Raw genomic sequence first — 23,252 nt, forward strand, 5'->3', positions numbered from 1 at the left:
TTATAAACAACTGAGCTGGTGAAACACTTGAAGTGTTTGCTGTGAGAGCAGATGAAAACCCTCCTGAGATGCAAGGAGCTTTGGCCCTGGTTCCAAGGCCATCACACATTTTAGTTGAATTTCACTGCATCTGTTTGTGAAAGACAATCATGTAAAGACTTTGCAGCCAAGCACAGATTTTGTGGAGGACGAAGCCCCAGTCACTCACCTAAGCAGTCCATCAGGCTGAGTTACGGACCTGCCACATGCCACCACGCTGGGACTTCTGCTCGACAGCTTGTAGATCTTCACCCTCCTACCACTGAGGCTGTTATCAGTGTTAGCATTGATTTGAAAGGCCACAGCACGGTGCCTTACAAGATGATCCCATTTTTATGGCTGAAATTACACTACCTACAGCCATTAAGTATCTTTTTTCTCCTCATTAAATTTTCATCGTTTTCTCTGATAAAATACAGCTTTGGAAGATTGCTGTTCTAGGTTCCAGCTTTTGCCTTACTCCTAAGGCTAGGGTTTTAAAGGTGTGATCCTGCAAATTACTCCTCGAGTAAGGATTTTTATGCAAATAGTCCTGTTAACTTTACACGAGAAAGAGTTTGCCAGATCATGCTGTTATCCCTAGGCTTACAATGGAAACACAACTGACCTTTAGCTGTAATGAGTGCTAGTAAAAAAATAAATGTGACAAAATTTCCTGGATCTTTGCAAGCTGATGCAAGCTGAGCGGTGTGCTGGTCGGGGACAGATCTCACAACACACTGAAGGAGTTAAGTCATTTCACGGTGTTAGATAACAGCTAATTGACAGCAGATATAATGCATGTTGATAACCAAATGTAATTTGGCAGCTAAGAATGAAAGAGCCCAAATATCTGCAAAACCAAGCTGTAGGGAGTTATTATAGGAACGTTCCCAAAGCTTTTGCAGCTGCAGCAAAAAGAAAAATAAAAAAAAAAAAGAAAGAAAACATGATGCTGTGATGTAATACAAAAGAAAGAGGAATCAAAACAGATGGTGCAGTTGGTATGTAAGGCACCAGTGAGATTGCACCTAAAATGTGGCACACGGAGGGCTGCAATTGCTGTGCAATGTAAAAATGCAGCAGGCTATGAGAAATGTGGCTGAGCGCAAGCGTTATGACACTGTGCTTATGAGATTACAGGCAGGACGAGCTACCTGGGTGAACTTGTGTGTGAAATCAGGGCAGAAAGATCTCCTATGTTATACCGAATCAAATTCAGTCACCAGGAGGTGAAGGGCAATAAGCCAGATACCTTCTGGCAGGTGGGCAAGTGATAAGCACCGAAGGAAGAAGTGCAAGCCCCAGGTCTGTTGCCAGCCCAGTGGGTCTTACCCCAGACCTTGGCATCCTTTACCTTGCAGTGCCTTCCCTCCCCTTGGGTCTGAGGAGGCTGTGCAAGATGCTCAGCACAGCTCAGCCTGTGGTGCTGATCAAACAGCATCCCGACACCGGCTGTCCCGCTCCATCTCCCCTCAGGTAACCAAACATTAGCATTATTAACGCAAACACTTGCTACCACTCTGCAGCTAAAAGACAAACAGGTCAGCAGCATCACCGCTACTCCACACTTCCCTTCACTTCCTTTCCACCTCGTTTCTCCTCTCTGCTCGTGCCTGCCCGTGACCCTGCTCCATCATTCACTGCGTGCCTCCTTGTCATTTTTCTTCCACCATTCTTGCTCTCTTTCCTTCCTTCCCTCTTTGTCCTTTGTCACCCCATTATGCAAGTGCTTTTTTTTTTTTTTTTTTCTTAATTTCATTCCTTTTACCTTTCCTCCCTGCCATATTTTTTTTTCCTTCCACTTTCTTGCGGTATTTTCGATGCCTTCCCCTTGCCTCTCTTTTTATTGCCCAGCTGCATTGTCTATTGTATTACTTGCCATTATCTCCAAATACATTTTGATATATTTTCCCCCTTTTTCCAGACTGATGTTTTGTTCCCTTTAAGGCACCAGAAAGCTCTAAAGGTTAGAAAGGGAAACTGAAAAGCATTCCAGTAGTTTTCCATCAGTCTGCGTATAAAAGCACTTCTTCTCCCACTTGATGAGAAAGCAGCAAGCGGTTCCCCCCTGTATCAAGCTCTTTTACACAAAGAGGTTGCTGCAAAAAGAAACCACGTAGATTTCTAACCAGCCTCCTGCTTATCTCTGCCTCAGAGCCCAGTGAACCAGCAGCCTTTTTGTGTGCTGCAAATGTTGACTCCACGTGAAGCTGATGCAAGGGCGAGGGGGAGGTGGCTGCTCACATCGTTCGGTGCCTGGCCGGTCATGGGAGGTCCCCTGGCTGGGGCACTACGATGTCTTTCCCACCTGGAGAACTTACAGCCTTGGTGTGATCACAGGGAAAAGAGATCTTTAACTTAGCCTGGCCTGAAGCTGTTGCAAAATGGGAGGTAGAGGAGGAGATGCTTTGGTACAGAGGTGAAGCTTAGATCTTCAGATTAAACATAGCCGACTATGTTACATATCCAAACCACAGCTGTGACCACGAGGGTCTAAAACCAGCAAGGGAAGGGGTGCACATCACACTGTATGGACTGAAATGCATTTTTCAGGCCATTAATGACAAAGAGCTCCCCTCCTGGGTGCTGCTTCTATCAGAAGAAAGCCGAGCACTGTCCTGAGACCATGTTCTGTTCATAGCTGTCCGATTCCCTTCCCTTCTGTACCAGCAGCCATGGAACCAGTTGGGCCCCAGCCCTTCCCTGCACCATGCAGCCCCTAATTTAGAGGTCTGGGTCTGTCGGAGCCCCTCAGATTGTCCCCAGCTCAGCATATCTCACAGGTGGGGCCACAACCAGAGGCAGCCCCCGGTGGCTCTTCTCAGAGCCTGTAATGAAGGTGGCAGAGCCTCAGAGCTGGCCAGAAGCAATGTTTTTTAACACAAAGCACCTGCATGGCAAGGAGGTGCTGCAATGGCACCGCATTCGTGCTGTAAACATTGCTGCGTGATTAGCAGGAGATGAGACAAAATGCAGTCCTGAAATTATGCCTAATAAGGTGCAGGGAAAATGAGAACATACAGCCGGAAGGTGAAAGGCCCATTATGAAAAATTTGGTCTCCTGTTTTTCTTTAAAATATAATTTCAGTCAAATGGATCTTATTTGCACACTTGCATTTGTCATGCTGTCTCTTTTCTGCAACCACACTTTTATCTCTGATGAGGAAATATTTTAATTGCTTTTGTTTCATTCTCTACCTTCGCTACAGTTCTCTGCTTTCTTCCCCAGCACTAAAGAAAAAAAAAAAAGTGTCCCTCATCTAAGGCACAGTACCAGAGGTTTAATGTTGACAGTGTGCTTTGTCACTTTGGCTCTGGAAAAGGCTTACAAAAGCTTTATTAACAGGCTCATTAGCACGGCCTGATTTACTTCTGCAGACTTTACTCTTTTACTAGTTTCCAGGAGCATCAGCATCAGTTGCAGGGCTAATGAATTCACTCAGATTTGCATGCTAATGAAGCTCCCATGACTCTCTGTGCTCTCTACTTCAAATCGATCTTTGCTGTTGCTTGAGGAATATTAATTGAAATAAAAGTAAAGGGGAGAACCAGGCGTTTCGGCTGGACTTGCTGTAATCCAAGGCTGCTGTGTAATTCGTATTTCATACATTACAGTGTTTCACATCTTATTTCTTTCATGCCTTATTGACTCTAACTGTACAGGAGACATCACCTTTAGGAAGCTCCTAATGTGGTGGTTGGCCAGAGACTCAAGGGACTACTTATCTAAAATCACATTTGGGCTCTCAATAAATAGGTCAGTCACCTGAAAGCGATTCCGTGCATCAAAGCAGTTCCAGTTATCTTTTCCCAAACATACAAATTTCATTTCCTTTAAACAGAAATAGAAAACCCATCGGCTCCAGTTGCCTTCAGAGCCCTCCACTGCCTGGCCGTGAAGCACATCCCACAAAAAGGGGGTGAAGACCCCGATGCAGGGGGCTCTGGCTCCAAATGGGGGCTGCAGCAATGCGGGGAGCAGCAACATCTCTGGGGATGGGACCAGATGGTGCCCTGCGTGATGCAGCCGGGGTGCATGCATTATTCCCCAAAGGCAGGACAACATAACGAAGCATCTTCCCTGGGCAATCAGCTCATTGCACTGCAGCTGCCAATATGTAAGTTAATATATTTATATCATCCTGGAGCATAATGATTGTCATTTCACGGGCTGGCTCACTGAAAAGTCGGTTTGTGCCTGAATGCCTTTTTAACAGGGACTGCTCTGTTTTGGGCTGTTGTAACAGAAGCAAAAGGAATTTGGGAGTGCAAGAAAGGATTCAGAGCCCCAAATCTTCTGCTCTGGTAGGTCTGTAAGATTCTTGCCCCATAGGATCAAATGAACAGACACAACCAAACAAGCTGTTAACTAGAGATATTACTCTTTCACCCCTGTTTAATTTTATCAACACTGGAAGCTGACTGATGCCCTAGCAAGAAACCCCATTGCAGAGTCTTATTTTTACAAGAATATTTTTGGCTTCTGATAGTACACTTAACACATCCAAATTAATGGAAAAGAAGATTCTTCACTGAGCAGCCTCCCCTGCCTGCTTTTCATAATTTGATACAATAGCAAAGCATACGTTGAGATTAAAATGCACTTTTGGATGCTCAGTTGCAAGAAATCATTCAGCAAAAAACAAGGCACCATTTTCACAATATCTCTTGTGAGTGAGCATAAATCAAACGGCTCCATTTTGCTTGCTGCAAAAATAACATCATCCCTACATACATTTTTTTTTTTTTTTCCAGACAGAAGTAAAGAAAATTAAATAAAATGAAAAGCAAGCTGTGGACTAATTATCCTTTTCTAAATGACTTCATATTGTAAAATAGCCTATTGAATGCATAATGAACATCATTACCACCAACTGTTTGCAAGTGGAGGAAAGCCGAGCGGTCATCCCGTCATTATCAGCACTTGTTTTGTGCGTGATGCAGAGTGCCAAGGTGAGAGAGATGCTTCCTGCCCTGGCTGCCAAAAAAAAGCAACCTGAAAGCTTAGCTATGTTTTGCAGCACCTAGCCCTGCCTCCAGCTCCATTTCCTTGTTCTTTCCTGAGCTTTGGTGGCCCCACGTGCTGCGGCAGCCTGGACACGTGCTTTGGGGATTGGTGGCTTTCCCCAGCTGTGAGAAGGGGAGGAAGGGCTGAGGGGCTGCCTGTGTGGGCAGGGACAGTGTCTGCTGCTGTGAGAGATTTGAAGGGGACATATATTTTAGGACACTCACCAGGGTGGGGGAGAGGGCTCCCAGCCATGACCCGGTGAACATTTCCCAGTATTTATAGCAGATATTCCCCGCAAAGCCCTTCTGTGCTCTGTGGCGAAGAGGTCATTTGTAACAGTTTGGCCCGGATCACCCTGAATGAAAACATCCAATCAACCCCTAATTGTGACAAATTATATTAGTCTGTGTTTGTGCAACTTGCATTGCAGCAACTTAATTCAGGCTGTGCTTGGGTCACAGGAAGCAGGCGAGGCTGCAGGGAGGAGCACGCAGGAAACCTGCACATCCCTGCCTCCACCCCTCATCCCAAAGGGCTTGTGTGCTGTCACCTAGACACTGCCTCTCTGGTGTGATAAACGGAGCAGGTTAGTCCCACTCCACGGTCCGTGCTGGCTGCAAGGCCTGGGAAGACAGAACACCCTGATCCAGTACCATCTTAAAGTGAGGTGCAGAAAGAGAGGAACACAAGGGGACTGCGTGTCATTGCCCCACTATTTCCCCTCCCTATGGCAGATGTTCTCTGCGTTTTCAGAAGCTTTGCTCTTGCCCAAGATGTGACAGTGAAATTAGAAAAAAAAATCCTAAAATTAATTTTCCTACATGACATATTTTAAAGGGCGCTGTCAATTGGCTTTATAATTACATTTCTAAGTCACTGGAAGATTACACTGAAGGCTGAACTTTACAAAACCTGAATATTTTTATTTTTTTATTTTTTAAATTGAAAACCTTTTTGGGGATTTAAATACAATCCTCCAGTGCTGTAACCCCATGTAGCAGCAACAGCAAGGAAATGGCTGGAATATGCTATCCTTGTTCCTCCTGCTTTCTGCCTCTGATTTCCCACTGAGGCTACTAAACCTTATGGGATTCAGTGCCTCCTTCTCTAGGGATGAGCAGCACGGTTAATCACAAGTGCTCAGGTCTCCCCGCAAATCATGACACCACCCTCGTTCCTCAGTATCGTGAGAAAAGGCTTCGAGTGTTAATATTGGAGGCAAAAGGTTTATTTTGCTATCTGGCTTTTGAGCCTCCCAGATATCCCCACTTCATGCCTTCAGGCTTTTCTCTGCAATGGGAAAAGCCAGAAGCATCTTAGCGGAGAGCTGAGCTTCTCACCTTATCAAATTGCTCCAGGTCTGAGTGAGAAGCTGGGTGTCAGGAGACTGAGCAGGGATATCTGCAGGTCTGCCTATGGGGAAAATTTTGCTCTGGAAACATTGAAATGAGCTGAAATGATGAGCTGCAGCATGGGTGGGCATCTCCTAGTGCCCCCAGCTAAAATTCAGCCTCATTTCATACCTCATGCCTTGTGTTTTCTATTGAATGAGAGAAAATACAGCAAGTTTTGTCTACATTTGTCCCCTATCTATTCAGGGGACACTCAGGAAGGGTGTTAAACAGAGATTTGATTTAAAAGCCCACTAGCTAAACTACATTAAATTTTTACATCACTGTTCCACATTGAAATCAGGCTGGTTTCCTTTGAGCTCCCTTCACTTTGAGATGAAGCATGGTTTAACAAGTTAACTTCCATGTGAACAAACTCACCGCCTAGTAAGGCAGAAAAATAAAAGCACAAAGAAGCTTGACTTTGTAGTGGTTGGGCTTGCCAAATGCGCATAGGAAATGATGGAGCTCCCTGTGCTCATCCACTACAGGAATCTATATTAGTTTTTTTCAAAGTCTTACAAGCACAATAAGCTAATGCAGTCTCTCAGCGCAGGTAAGATTTATTTCTCTCCTTCTCTAATATATTTGAACCCAGATTCTCTGCTTTAATAATCCATTGGCTTACATGGGTTTACAGCAGATATTGCCATTTGATCTATGACTGGTCTTGGTCTTCTGGCTCTAGTTTGAGTGAAAGAATAGAATTCAAAGGACAATTAACAGAAAAAAAATAGTCTTACATGTACTGAAGACAACAAAATTGCAGTCTGGTATCAAATAGTAGTCTAAATAAATAACCCCGGGAAAAGCAATTACTTGCATATGAGAATGCTATTGGCAGAAGTGTGAGTATTCCCCTCCTGTGTCATATCCAAAAGGCAATATTTAGGCATAAAATGGGTATCTGGTTCTTGAAATAGCATAACACTTCAACGATTATAATTTAAAAGAAAAATAACCGAAACTCAAGATAATCCTTCAGGTAATCAAAAGCTGCATCGGTAGCAAGTCCTTGTAACCCACCATGCCTCTCCTGCAGGGCTGCAGGAGCAGACAGCAAAGGCAGCTGGTGGCGCTGGGGATGGCAGGTGGCGGAACAGTGACCAACAGCACGGGGCAGCATGAAGAGAGTGCATCAGGAAATTACCTGGAGAACTTGCAGGGAAAGAGCAGCCCTCCACACCTATGACAGAGCACCTCACATAAGCTGTGCAAATACATATGCATATATAGCACATTTCAATTCATTTGTAGGCTACGTTGAAAATTTAGGTTGCATGGCTCTGACTAGACAAAGTGCATTGAATGATTTTGTTTCTAATGTGAGAGTGTTGGTGATTTTAACAGCATTTGATCTGCTGAAACAAGATATGGCCTGGAATAACAAGCAGCAGTTCAAAGATTTATCTAAATATATTGGGCAGTTCCCCCACCCTTTCCTCACAATATGTACATATCACAATTGAGACTATTCCCTGTAAATTACCACCCTCCATGGGGTTCTCCTGTTAAATTATTTCAAATAAGCGAGGCCAAATGCTCTCAACTTAGCCAGAGATAATCAACTAATGCAAAGCAATTTCCAACATTTATATTCTTCTGCTTCGGGCTCATTAAAAAAAAAAAAAAAAAAAAAAAGAAAAATTGGGGTGGAAAGAAATAGGAAATGTCATTGATTGTTTGCCAGTGCTGGCTCAGCTGTCACATGTGTACCTAAATATTAAGGTTAGCAGCACTGGATACCAAGCCCAAGCCATCCTGGGTAACTCAACAACAGCAAGACTGGGCTCAAAGCCCCCTGCGCTTGTCATCGCTATGGAGACTACATGGATGAGACGTAGATGAGATCTGTTCATTAGTTGGGAGATCCATCTCCTGGTATAAAGCTGCAGGAATTACTTTCACTTCCAGGGCTTTTTAATTATGCTCAAATGTAAGTGCACCAGTCAGACAAAGAAGTTGCATTACCTCCTAAATTTCAGATTGTGACACTCTCTCCTACAGGCATTATGTTTGCCGTTTGCATTGACTTTCAATTTACAATAGCCATTTCTTGCTGTAGTATAACACAAATTTCACTGCAAATTCAGAAACTCAATGCAATACAGATGAAACTTTGTAATTTACATAATCGGAAATGTACCGAGCAATAGCTGAAAGTTCTGATTTTAGACATATCCCTGAAATAGAATGGGATTTTCTTTTTTCTTATGTTTTGTAAGAAATGACCCATTATTTTTTAAATAACTGTAGAATTCTGCCTTAGTATTGCCAGTATTCCCCATTATCAGTCAAACTAATAGGCCTGGAGAATGAAACCCCCAAAGAAATCCTCCAAATTAGTGAAATAAATGCAGTTAATGATGATAATTAAGTCACTAGGGATAATTGAGAGATTATCCAATTACTATCTATAATTCATCAGCTTGCAAATAAGATAAGAGTATGTAGAGCTAATCCATTCTGATAATAATAATAATTTTTAAAAAATAGGGAAAAAAGCACAAAGAGCCCCCAACTCAACAATTGTTAAATTTCTTCATAACTGCAGGTATTTTGCCAGCTTAATTGCCTAATCTGTGTTTTTATCTAGTCTGGAACAATTTTTAGGCAGCTGTTGTAACATATTGCTCTTGAGGAATTAGAGATATTCTGGGTCAGGGCTGAATCCCCTGTACAGGTCCTGAGGAACCCCACTTTTCCCTGGGACTCAGAGGTGCATTTAGAGCAAGTGTCCTAGAATAACTATGTGTGAATTGCTTAAAAATAAGAAGGATGAGCTCAGTCTGGAGTTCCTGCTCTGAATTCCGATGATAAATTTAGGGCAAGATTTGTACCAGATGTTCCAGGCAGCTTTATGCCAGCATACCCTATTGTGCAAAATGACCCTCAAATTCCCGACTTCACCACCAACCTCAGCGACACATCTTGTGGTTGCTGTAGTCCTGCAGAAGTTCACCACCACGTTGTCGCTGTAACAAGGAGAGGCTGTTGACCTCCCAAGACCATGGGAGCTAAGGAGTTTTGGTCCCAAATATTTCTCAGACTGACACAGCCCAGGTCACAGTGGCTAGAGTTTTTTAATTTAGGAAATGGATTAAGAAGAGGAACCAACATGCAGGAAGACGTGGTCAGTTTGTATGGGATAGGTGGTATTTTTGGGGGAGATCTCTACATTTTTGCTCTCACTTTTGTTATAAGTATTTGCAGGGATATGTTTGGCACAGGTGATTTAAGGAGATCTAAATACAGCCCCTGGCCAGTCAATTAAGGATGTGTTTAATTTTAACATGTGCATAGCTCCTTTGGATCTCATCCATGGAAATCAATGGCAAGGCTGCTGATGGTTTGATTGGCTTCGGATCGGAGCCAGCAATTTTGATTGTAGAGATCAAATGCTTCAAATTAGACATAAGACTAATGCTTCACTGGATTAGGGAACCAATTAATGGAAGTGGTGTTCTTGTTATAAGATTTCCCTTAACTTCCATGCAGACATTTGTCCTAAACACAGAGTGCATCTTCTTTGCCCTTGAATGCATCTTGGTATCTTGGAAAAAAAATGGAGAGGGTTAATACAACCAGAATCCTCTAACAAAGCTATTGCAAGGAGTATGTGATTCTGTACAGGAAATCAAATCCTTGCATTGAAAGACCTCACGCCAAAAAGGTAAGCATCAGAAAGCTGTTCCAGTCCTATTTATACAAAAAGCTCCCTAGAGTTTGGGATTGACAGAACTGGACAAGCAAATCAGAAGGATCTGAGCAAAGTGCTACCCCCTTTCTGCAAGTCTTTCCTCACCTTTAAGTAGCTGCTGGAGAATAAAACATCCCTCAGCACAGACCTCATCCTCCTAACACAGACCTCTACGCGAGCATCCCAGCTCTGTCCTCTGCTCAGTCCTCCCAGCCCAGTGAAACTCCATTTCAAGCTCAAACCCCCTCTGAACTCAGAAAAAGTTCCCAGAACCGAGTACCTCCAGAGGCTGCTGCTGAAAGGGAAAGCTCCTAGAGGAGGTCTCAGCCTACCCAGTGAGCTCAGCCCTAACTTGGGACCATTTTATAGTAGTGCATTTATATTTCTTTGGATTCCAAGGGAACACTGGGTGGCAAGCTTGGTTTTGGGGCAATTCTGCTCCTAATGGTGACCAAATGCCAACCTGGAGCTGATGAGGGGCATCTCCCTTTGGTAACAAACCAGTGCTTGTGGCCAGGCGCATACCGATGCCTGTAACATCAAGACAGCATATTAAGCCACAAAATGTTTCTGTAAATACTGTTTCACACTTGGGTAAGCAAAGCATGCTTTTATCAGAGAGACAGTGCAGGGTGTAAATTACATTTTAATTGAGAAATTGTGAATGCCAGCTTTTGCTTTTTTTTTGTTTGTATTTTGCTACTTAAAAGGCCTGGTTGCTGATAGAAGAGCTGAGTGATGCTCCCTGCAATGAGCCCACTCTCCATTTTGCAAACTTTCTCTCCCTCCTTCTGGCTTTGCTTGCTGCAATTCTTCTCCCCCTCCCTAACAGAAATGTCTCCAGGCCCATGGGCATTCACGAACCTTATTTGCTTGAAGCCTGGCTGTTGTCCCTGCAACATTTGCCGGCTGGGAACGGGTGGCCTGGCTCTCCCTTCGCCTGCCTCCCCTCATCTCCTTGCCGTTAGGCAGGTGCCAGCGAGGCTGACAGCCTGCTGAGACACAGCCATGTCGCCCAGGGGTGGAAACCAGAAGAAAAGGCTCCGTTGAGAGCCTGGGCATGGGGTGTTTTTCGCTGTGCAGTCCGTGAACATGCTCACCCCCTCCCCACAGCAGCTGGCAGGGTTGCAGCCACAGAGAGGCTCCCAGGAGCGTCTCTGCTGTTGGACACCTGACCACAGACATCCATTTGGGGCATGCCATAGAGCAGATGTTTCTTACTCCTCCACACTAAAATACCACTCATTAAAAGCTGCAGTTGCAGCTGGGCAGCACCAGGAGCATCTTAAGACTTTGGGCATCTTTGCAGGTCTTTGCCTTCCCCTCAGTTTTCACACCTCACCATTGTACCCCAAAGGACTGCTATTCATTTAAGGCTTGGCAGGAGTGTGAGCTCCTGCAGGATCTCTTTTTCCCTGCTGATGGAAAACGGCAATGGTTTGTAGCCGAAGCAGAAAGCATTCTGCTCACTGGAGTCTCAGACATCCCTCATTCATGGAAAGGTTTCCCAGGGCCCTGCAAGGGAGGGGAGATGAGCAGCACCCCATTCCTCTGGGCACCCCATGAACCACCAAGGGCAGGAGCTGTATGTGGCTGGGCAGGAGGAGAGAGCAGAGAAGGGAAGGGCGGATGGGGCCAGATGTATTGAATTGGAGATCCTCGCGGGCAGCATTCGCTGGCAGGGCTCCGAGAGAGCCCAGGCGGGAGACATGGAGCTGCGTCCTCCCGCTGGGAGTTGTGCTGGGAGCATGAAGCACTTCCAGCTGGGAGCGTAGAGCTGCAATTGCAAATTGCACCCTCGGTGCTCAGGGGGGTGAGTCGAGCCCATTAGCCAGCTAATCCTCACAACAGGCTTTTGTGAGGCTACTATTTTGTTCTGGGGAAATGTATGATCTACTGATTACACAGTATCCCAACATGCCAAATGTATGCTTGAAACCAGTAAACAATAAATATTTAATTAGCCGGTCATTTTGACAATAACAACAGGCAACAATTAAGCTGGCTTTTCATTTCCCGTTCATTTAGTTGTCAGTGTCGTATAGTTACAGTTAAAAGCCAGCTCCTGACTTGACCACAACCTTTATTAAGATTGTGAAGATAGAGAATTTGTAGGTTTGATCTGAGCTTTTGATCTGTGTCTCTTATTTCTCCCGCCGTTGTGCATATTGTGCAAATGACTCAAATAACCATTAATATGATGTGGGTTGAATATGAAATTTTGAAGTTTATTCTTTTTGAAGTCTAACAGTGGCAAAGAAGACTTCAGAGGCAATACGGTCATGTTGCACCTCAAAACCACTCATCTACTCCATTACCCCCAGGGCTTCTCTCATGTCACCTGTCTGTGTCCATGCTCCTCTTCCATGCCGAGCCTCCCTTCTGTCCTCATACCTCTGCATGTTCCCCTTTACTCCTCTGATCTTTTTGTCCACAGTCCTTCTACTGAATCCCAGACAGGCTCACCAGTGGGGTATCAAGTTCTGAAAGGAAAATGGAAGAAGGAAAGCCATTTTTCAAGCACCAGATAAATTAAATGCCACTTATGTTGGTACCTACGGACTCTGTATCCTGGTTCATCTCTTTGTTCTTGTCTTTGTGTAGGCCACCAGACTTCACTGGTAGACATCCTTCTTGACAGGCTTACTGGGAAAGCCTAGGGCTAGAAACCAAACTCTTGTTACATGCTAAACACTTCAGTCCAGAGGAGATGCTTAGCAGGGTGGGAGCAGGATTAGATAGGACCTTCTCCCACCACACACAAAGTCCCTCCTGCCACTGACAATGATGCATCTTACAAAAAAATCAGGGCTTCTCCTAGATGGCTGCCAGCCACGTGGTACAGGTATGGTAAGGAAAGGAATGGGGATTTTGCCTGGTTGAATTCCGAGCACCAGACTGTAAATGAGGAGACTTGGTTGTAATCACAGTTCTCCTGCTGAATGGCTGTCTGAATGCAGACAAGTCATTTTGCATCTGTTTCCCTTTCCATCCTTTTCTGTGTTGTCTATGATTGTGAGATCTTTACAGCACATTAATGTCTCCCTGATGTACCCAAATGGCATTTAACACTGTGCAGTTATGACCCTGTTTGAGACATATAAGCACTGCTGCAATGGATAACACACACTAGCCATGCATTCACTTATAGATGTAACTCCTTTTTACATATTTCCCTTTCACCACCACAATGCCACATCCTGCCCAAAGTCGTCATATTATGGCAGACTTCTAATTTATCAGTTTTACTGATTCTTGTTAGATTTTACTGAGTGTTCAAGTCAGTTCCAATTTAATTTTGACTTTGACTAGAACTGAAAACGGAGCCTTGAGTCCTCCCTATACAATAAAAGTAATGTCCTGCAAAATAAATGGAATTAATTGTGAAAGTCAGCTTTGAATCAAGTCCACTGTGTTTAGACCTACTAATCAGAAAGCATTTATAGAGTCACGAGAAGCTGATAAAACGTGTACACAGTTTTAAATATCCCATTGTAATGCATTGTAAACCTTAATTTAAAACCAGACAGCTTAAAAGCTTTATGGATTTGATTGATGATATACCCTCTATATTGATGGCTGAACCCAGCATACTGTTATTTCTGCTTTGTCTTGCTAACAACAAAGTTTAGAATGATAATATATTTTTATAAAAAGCTTTACTATTACGCTGCTGCAAAAGTGACATTAAATAATGATAATAGTCCTGAGCCACAACTTCACACAGAATCAGTTCTGGAGGCAACAAATTTACATACGGCAGGCACAGAGGCTGCTGGCATTGCAGGGAGAATGCTCCAGATCTCCAAAATATTAGCATGAGAGCATCCCTCAAAGCAAAAGAGGAAAGGCAAATTTTGGCAGCTGAGCAATTCAAATCCTTCATCTCCAGCTGCCAGCATGAGGCTGGGGGTCCATGGCCAGCCAGGCAGAGGTCACATCCTAAGGGACAGAGCAGTCAAGAGACACCTCTGAAAAACCCATGAGAAAAGCTAAGTCCATGAAGTTCCCCAGAGAAATTTCAGTTCTACAGGTGGAAGAGCAAACCCAGTGGTTTGCTTTAATAATGCAGCATTTGTGGTTCATTTTCCTCCTGTGATCCTGCCTTTGTAACATGACAAGAGTAGAGCCAAGGCAGGCAGAGCAGCAGCTTGTCCACATAAACCTCACCGAGGGATGCATTGCCTGTCCTTGCAGAGGGAGCAAGGGCCTGATCAAGCACCCTGGGAGCCCTCCGATGCTGGTGAAGACCTCGTGGTGTGCTTTAGCTAGATAAGCAGAGGGACAGACTTCTTCACACATCTGAGCTGGATCACATTCGTGTCACCACACAATTCAGGGTGCACAAACCCTCATGACTCTGTTGCATGGATATGTCAAATTCAGCCTCATTTTTCCAGATCAGCAATGAAAAATGTATAACTTGTGACGGGCAGCCACCCTGTGCAGAACAGTGGCAGCAAATCACATTCAATTAGAAACAATTATGGCAGGAATAAAAATCCACCCTCAGAAATAACCAGGTTAAACAAGAAGTTGCAATGGAGCATGACAGCAAAAGGCATTTTTACATATTAAAACCTGTATGATTTATTCAAGCAGAATTGAATGATGAATTGCAAATTTGGAAACAACACAGGTTTACAGTTTTTATAAATTAATATTATGATTCCACGAGGCAATATAGTTCAAAAGTCGACAACAATTCTTGAAATACTGTTCAAAGACTTAGGCTTAAATTAAAAAAAAAGAAAGCATCTGTTCTAAGCTATACATAAAATGCTGTCCAAAAATCAAGTAACATGTGCATTCTCCCAAACAGACAACAATTTTAAATTCTATCTTCATCTGTACTTTTATGGTGGATCAAATTTATGCTGATTATGTTATCACTGGAAAATACAATATGCAGCAAAAACAACATTATGTCAGCAGCAGCTCAAGATTTTAGGCAGAGCAGCTTTCCAAATCTGCCCCTTTAGTTTGTAAGTTAAGAAAATAAATGGCTATCTTTAAAAACCATGTAATTAATGTTTACATGTCTCTGTGTTTAAAATGTAAGCAAGCATTCATGTTCAAATTTACCTTACAAAACCTGTAATTATAATGCTTGCATGTGTAAACCAAGTAGTTAGTAGTTTCACTGTCTGACACAATTTTAGGAGTCAGATTTCATGATTTCATGAACTTCTGCATTGTAGCCCAGAATCCCAGACTGAAATGAAGTCGAAAGTATTCAGCACGACCAAATTATGTAGTTTTACGCGTGCTGTTATGGGTGCATTTTGTGGAGCTAATAACAAGATGGAAAGCTGAAAGAAAATCTACATTTCGTATTCCTATATATGCACACATATACAAAGAAATGCAATTTTAATATATATATATAGACACACATACATGCATACATAGCCAGCAGGACACCTGCCAATATAAAAAATGTATTTGCGTGCAATGATATAGAAGTTTTCCACTGCATGGAAATAGGGCTGACTGAGACCTCATTCTTTCCTAGAAAAAAAACAACACAGATTTGTGAATCAAAGGAGAGCTGAAACCTTACCTCTTTTGTAGAGGGGAGGTGCTGTATTACAGACAGGCATGCAGAAACGCCCCCGGGTGCAGTGAAGGGATGCAATCGCAGATACTGAGGTGTGTCTGGACCCCAAAGGGGAGGCTCTGAGGACATTTACTGGGTTGAGCCTCAGCATACAAATGCCAAGTTTCTGCCTCCTGATTTGGTGTTGGAAAATATTGAGTGTTTCCAGCACTTTTAGGGCTGAAAACAATCCCTATGTGGGGTCTTCAAGATCTAAAGTGTGGCTGGAAACAACTAGGTTGCACTTTAGGCACCAAAATCATTTTGTGCCTGGGGAACATGCTTCAGAAATGTGATTATTATCCTTACTGTGTTAAAAATGTGCCAGGCAGTTCACAGATTAGAAAACATCATGCCTCCTGTCCTGACAAGCTTGCAATCCAAAGTGTTGGTCCAGCAGCTGGGTGCATGGGTATCCTTCACTGCGAGCAGGGGGCTGCTGGACCCTGGGACAGGCAGATCCCAGCTTGGGGAGAGTCTGCAGGGGTGTGAAGGGCACAGCAGGACCCTCGTCTGGAAATCAACTCCCTTCAGATACTGCTCCGAGCCAGAGAAAAGGATCATAAAAGTCTCTTCTTGTATTAAAATCTCTGAATTTGGGAGAGAGGAGAGATGAGGGAGATAGGAATTTATGATTCAAGCAGAAGGGTTTTGATTTTACACATTCTTGCAGGCTCCAGGAAAGCTGTAATGCTGATTTTTTACTCTTCCTCAAATGGACACTAAATATTTCAGTCCCCAGATTTTGTCATTATTTTCCACCTCAAGAAAAACTCTATTACCACCTTCTGCATAAATGTTCCTTATTCAGGCACACAGAGGATTGCATTTTGGGGAAGGTTTTCCTTTTTTTTTTTTCTTTTTTTCTTTTTTTCTTTTTTTCTTTTTTCCCTTACTCCCCTCTGGCTCTTTCATTTATGGATGCTGACAGAGTCCTGGGTTTTGCTCCATTCCCCCAAGTTATCCATCAGTTCCTGTGCCTCTGTTGTCCCAGGACACACTGAATTTAGAAAAACGATCATTAGCAAGTGTTTTCCAAGCCCTTCCTTGTGGAGAACAGAAAGCCATTTTTCAGGTAGCAGCTGACAGATCTGTAGGCACCTCTGGATCGCTCCATTTTGCTAGATTCAATGAACCACTTGACAAAAGTTAATTAGAGTATTGCTGTCTGGGATGGGAAGGCCTGCTGAGAGATGGTGGAAGCATCCCGTTTCTCACAGCAGTTCAGCCAGAAAGCTACCCACCACGACTTTTATTATTAATAAACACACCACACCATAATTATACCTTTTACAAGCAGCATGGATTTGAATTCCATGTTGTTAAACCTCCTGCATTGCTCTGAAAACAAGTTGCACAGGGCCCCAAACGCTCTGCTGGGAGGTGCTGTATACATAAAACTGCTACCGGTGTCAGTAATAACACCAGCAATAAAGAGAGATGTGAGCCTGTCGCAAAAACTCCCTCATGCCAGCAAAACTGACTGTGCTCCTACAGGCACAGCTTCATAACACATCAGTTGCTTAATCTGGGAAGCAAAGAGGGCTGTGAGAAGAAGCAGGACTGGTTCCCCATCTTGCATGCTTTATGGATTTTCTGATATTTACTCCTTTCCCACCTACAGGTGAAATAGGCCTATAAGCAAATTATTGGGAGAACAGGGAAATATCAACCTAAAAATCCTAACAAAACCAGGTTATAAACAACTCACAAGTGCCAAATAAATCAAAACCTCCTTTGGCATATGCTGGGAGGTTATTTTGCCTAGGGAGAGGCTTTTGGCTAAGGGACACAGCCCCATCCCTCTGCCTGGCTGGAGTGGCCATAACCAGCACAAAGCAAGCCTGGCACCGGGCTCCTGGTAAACAACTTATAGGTGCCACTAAACAGATCCATCATTTTAGGTATGCTTATCTAAATAATCATCATTTAGATGAGGCTGGATTACAACGTGTCCTAGTGTTGGGTTAGTTTTCACGAGTGTCACTGCTCTGGCTTTACTAAAATTCCAGGTTTCTTCCCTGTAACAGATTGCCGCTAGGTGACTTGAATTTTCCACACTGCAAAGACCATTTGCAGCTCCCATGTGCTCCCAAAGGCTTGTTCAGGATTTGCAGTATCAGGGCTTTCCCACTCACACAAGGGAAGGATGGGGCAGAGCTGCACAGCTGCAGTCAGTGTCCTTGGTGCAAAGGAGCTTCACCCTTGTCTTTGTTCTGGCTCCAGCTCTCTGACTCCTGTATTTTTTGGAGATGCTGAGGAAGCTTAACTTGTTTTCAGCTTGTACAGGTAAAATCTGGCTCCTCCTCACAGAGTTTTTTTTTTTTTTTTTTTTTTTTTTCGTCAGAGGAACAGTGTTTAGCTCCACAAGCCAGCGGTCTGCTTAGTTGCAGCAACAGACAGAAATAGGGCCTCAGTCCAGAGGAGAATATTTTGCAGATGTAGCTAAAACTGGGATCTGGCCCTGGGAGTGCATTTGCAGACATCTGGATATGATGCGCAGCAGCAATGCCTCTGTGGATCAGCAGCATAATTGCAGTAAATAATTCAAGAAACAGCAAATGATGCTAAAAGTGAACCCTGCAGCTTCACAAAACAGCCGATCACACTCCTGCCTGCAGTGGGGCTGCCTGGCACAGTGGGCAGCACAGTGGGTCCCCGTGGGGCTGACAGTGATCAAATGGGGCTGCTGACAGCTTGATAGCCTCTGACACCATGTCTATAGTCTGTAAATGTGGTGGGATTGCACTTTTCAGGTCCCAGCTGGGCTTTTGGGCTCCCTTTAAACCCCATGATTTTCTCCAAGCTGAGCAACATACAGAAGTGCAGAGTTGCTTCTGTACCACCTCTGCCTTTGGTCACTTCCTGATTAGGTGTCCTGGCCATACCTCCCAGAAGGGCTCCAGGCCAGAGAAGATAAGCTGTAAGATCAGAGGACATTAAACTTTACTTATCAGGATGGAAAGATGTTGTTCCCCTTTCAATTGCTTCTCTGGTTCCTCCAAGCCATTTCTGGCTGTGCTCCGCCAATGCTTAATGGCAAACATCACCTTATGGGATCCCTGTATCGAGCTCCCATCTACATTCTCACATTTTACATAATTAGGCATTTGATATTATGCAATATTATGTGAAAATACAGAACTGTTACATAAACCAGCAGTGATGGTGCTGCACTGGGACTCGGCACATTTCCAGTTTTGGAGTGACCTCAGCAGATCCCGATCCCCCTCACCCTTCCCTTTAGGCTAGGGGTGGCTCATTCACAGAAGTCTAGGCAATCGCACCGGGGAGAGGGTCAGGAGTAAAAAGGCTTCTCAGCTTCACAGATCTGCACCCTCTAGGATTAAGAGGTGAATTTATGTCGTATATTAAGATCTGTTCTCACTTCTCTTCTGCATGACCTGTGTGGATGTTTTGAACAGCCACCTTCCAGATCCTGGGCAGAAGCTGGATGGGGATTTTCCTTTATGCCCATTACTCTTTTCTCAGGCAATCGAGACCTTGGCCAGGAAAATATGCAATAACTCACAGATACAAGGTATAAATACAGAGGGAGTGGAGAGCAGAATTTCTCTCCGTGCAGATGACACTCTGCTATACATCACAAAACCTGGCACATCAGCACCAGCAGCCTCTGATCTAATAGAGGAATGTGGCTTTGCTGCTGGTTACAAAATAAGTCCAAACACAAGGCTGCAAGGAAGAGACTCCTTCCTCTGGGAAAGCAAGACCTTCAGTCATGTAAATGGAGCAGCAATGGCTCCTGCTCGCTTGGAATCCAAATAAGCAGAAAGATATTTTATTTATTTAAATGGGGTCTGGGAGTCCCCCCTTTCCCATCTCCTGCAGAGTACAGCACGGCATTGTAACCAGCTGTATGCTGAATCCACTGATCCAGACTATATCTTTTTTAACAATTATCAGATTAACATAAAGTCATTTGTCCCACTGTTGGAATAAAATCTTAGTTGCATAGAAGTCTGTAATTGTAGTTCATTCCTTGGAGCGCTCAAAATTCTGACTCACATTTGAATTACAGTTTTAAGGACTCCTGAAACTTACAATGGGCAAAACCAAATCTGTCTTCTTCCTACCTAGAAGACCGAAAATCTATATGCAATATGTGGTGGGTGAAGCACATTTGTAGTGAAGTGTAATTATATCCAGACTAATGAATATATGCAAAAGATGCCTCCTTGATCTAGCGCCTACCTTTTGTGTATCTCTGAGTCATATTGGTCTCATTTTCCTCACAGCATGTTTTTTATATTTATTTAATTTTATTTTTAGTGGTGGTGTTAAATGATATAAATGTGGAAAAAAGGTTTGGTTTTACTTTGCCTCTGTTATCATCAGTGAACGTCATCAGCTAGTGTTCTGTTCTTGGCAATGACTTACTTCAAGAAGTGGAAGGAAAGCTAGGTGTTAGATCTCAACTTGAATTTGTTAGGATTTGCTCTTGGAAACATCATACTTGCCTTGTAATAGGATATAGCTTCAGCCACAAGCCCTTGAGAGACAGACCAGACTATTTTTTTTCACTGTCTAGAAAAAATGCCACAGCACATATATGTAAAACATACAACATATTTACTACTGGCCCTAACCTTTCTCCTTGAATACTCTGCTCCTTCTAACAACTGTGATCTTCTCCTGAAGCATCGCCTATGTTATGACACTTCCTCCAAGAAAACGTAGAGTGAATGCAATGGCAATTTCAGCAAAGGAATCACAGGGAAGCAGTGGACAGAAATATTACTGATCAATGGCAAGAAAGATTAAAGGTAGTACCATCCTTATGGCACTCTGCTGAGCAATGAGTGAAGAAGATTAAAGGGATTATCAAGTGCAAAGAGAGAGCTTGTGGCTATTAAGCTCATAAAAAAAAAAAAAAAAAAAAAAAAGAAAAGTCCTGTGGGAAATAGAAACAAAACTCTTAGCAAAAGATAAGAATCAGATTTTCTTGTTTCACAAAAGTGAGTATGTTGGAGGGATAGGGGAACTGCAAAGCCTTCTAACAAGGCTGTACGGGCAGGCAGCTGGTCCTTAAAGAGCAAAGAGAAAGAGATGTGAGTCATGGAGGACTTGTCAGGGAGAATGGATAGAAGAGCTTCTGCAGGCACCAGGATGGAACGGTCTCTGCGAGGTGCCCCGCTCAGGTACAGTGAAGGTGGAGGAGGGCAGCTGAGATGCAGAGAGATGTTAATGCTTAGATGGTACTGCACACATTTAGATCTGACCTGGCCAAGAAAGGTCACAGTAGCCTTTACATACATTTAAGGCCTTTTTGCAGAAGAGGATTTAGCAAAAGAACTTAATAAAGTTCAACTTATATTAAATGTTTTTGTAGATAACTTGAAGTGGAAGAAAGAGTGAGCTGGATTATGAATCTTCTTACACCCTTTTACAGCATTTATAATTAACTCCGAAGTCTATTTTTTTTGCTACTGGGAAGCAGACTTGCTGTAATCTTCTAATTAATAAATGGCTCAATAAATCATGAAATCTTTTGTCCATGGAGAAACTTACACTTACTGTCAGAAATATTACGCTCTAAAAGTGGTAGTTGACAACTAACCATTTTTTTTCCTCCTGCTTTGACTTTTTCTTTTTCATTTATACTTAATTTGAAAATGTTAAATGACTAAATTAGTCAGTGAAATTATCCATTGAGGGCTGGATTGAGTGCCATTTAAAATCTGTGTGAAAGCCCTCCTTGGCACCAATGGGCTCTGGGTTGGGTCCTAAGAAAAGTTCAACTTTCCCAGCAACAGCACAGCATTGCCCTCAATGCAATGATCAGGACAATCCCACGCCATGCATCTCTGGCCATTGTTTCACTTACCTGGCCCAGTGCATGGCACAGTTGGCAAAAAGTGTAGGAGATGTGGGCTTTGCATTGCAGACATGCCATCCCGCCTGCCTTCTCCTGCCCTTTGGTTTTCCATCTCTTGCTCAGTTAAACTGCAGGCTCCTTCTGGCATGGGCCATCTCTTACCCTGCCCTTTCAAAGCTCAGGTTTCTGGAACTTTAAATAAAGGAGCAATAAAACTTGCCATGGAGCAGTAGCAGCTGACAGGGACCTGGACTTTGGCATTCATTAGCTGGGCTGGATGCAGCGCTTTCCTCTTGTCACCACCTCAGATCCCCTTCCTTCCTCCCGAGCAACATTACAATAAATATTTGCTATTCTGTGTTTCCTAGACTTGACACATAAATAAACAGCTCGCGCTCTTCTCTCCAGAGGGAACTGGGGATTCTTATCTTCATTTTCTGAATGTGGATGTGAAAGCAAAGACAGGTAGGGCAAGACTTTTCTGCTAAAAACATGCATCCCGTATTAATTTAGGCAATGGCTGTGACTTGACGGCCCAGTGGCTTATCAGTACACGTAAAGCAGCCCAGTAGTAAGTAGCCAACGTGGGAGCTAACCAGCCTGCAGCCCTTCCTCCCATGTTTGCTCTTGCGGCACAAGACATGGGGAACCACAGCAAAAAGCAGAAGTATCTGTGGTCGTGAGCCATCTGGAAAAGGACATACCTGCCGTATGCGTTTATTCCGAACAGTGTAGATTGGGTATTCTATCACAGCTGTGTCTGCAAGATGCAGCTGCTGCAGTTGGCTGTTTCTCCTGGGGAAGGTGGTTACAGTGTCTGTGGAGGTGAGAGGGTGCACAAGGCAAAGCAGGAAAAATATTTTTGTTGTGCAAAATACAATCTCTCTCTGAAAAGTTGCTATATTGAGAAAATGTTAGCACTGCATTTAAGACAGCCCCTAAATGTCAAGGGAGCATCAATCATTCACTTTATTTACACTAGTAAAAGACAGAGCCTTCTATATGAGTGCTGACAAATAAAAAGGAGGGTGTGCAACTATTTTTGTTTGAATTCTTAATTATTCCAGAAATATTTCAACTGAAGCTCATCAGCTGAATATAAATACTACCCTAGCTGTACGCATAAGCATGAAAAGAGAAGAATTTCCTTTATCAAAGTAATCTGCAGCTCCGAAGTCTATGGTTTCCTGCACCAGCAAATTTCTATCCATTCCTAGTGACTGATGTGTGCAATAGTTTAGGAAAGTGGATGAGTTCCTAATGGAGGATGTAAGGTGTCCGTTAAAGATCAGGTAGAAGAACATTAATTTACCTTTTAAAATATATTGGGAGACAAATAAGGCAATGAAATCATTAGTATGCATGCATTGCCTCTGCTGGATCAAGTCAGACGAGCTCAGCTGTGCCTCCTAATGCTTGCACTGCAAAACACTGCTTGATAGCCTCAACATTTTAATAATAATAATAATAGAAATAGTAATAATATTTACTGATGGGCAAGGCAGGATGTGATTTAATGGGAGAGAAATCTTGGGTTTTCTATCTAGCTTGCACACAGGTTCATTCCACTTCTACAAATAAAGCCCTGAACTCCTTTTGCTACTACAGCCAGAAGCAAAACAGGTAAAACAACAGCAAGCTGCCTAAAAACAGCCCAGGGAGCCTTAACAAGTCAATATTGCAAACATCCTGCA

At 43.4% G+C, this 23,252-nt stretch overlaps 1 long non-coding RNA gene across 2 annotated transcripts in view; it reads right to left on the minus strand.

Annotated features, from left to right (window-relative positions):
• LOC118172961 overlaps positions 1 to 23,252 on the minus strand; it is a 59,460-nt gene that overhangs the window by 10,517 nt on the left and 25,691 nt on the right. Inside the window, exon 2 of one of the 2 annotated variants that reach the window (XR_004753941.1) lies at positions 12,462 to 12,603. The exons of the other annotated variant lie outside the window; for it this stretch is intronic. This is a non-coding gene — a long non-coding RNA (uncharacterized LOC118172961). The remainder of the gene's footprint in view (positions 1 to 12,461; positions 12,604 to 23,252) is intronic. 2 annotated transcript variants of the gene reach the window in all.

This window comes from Oxyura jamaicensis, chromosome 11 (assembly GCF_011077185.1).
Source record: "Oxyura jamaicensis isolate SHBP4307 breed ruddy duck chromosome 11, BPBGC_Ojam_1.0, whole genome shotgun sequence".
Taxonomy (NCBI): Eukaryota; Metazoa; Chordata; class Aves; order Anseriformes; family Anatidae; genus Oxyura; species Oxyura jamaicensis.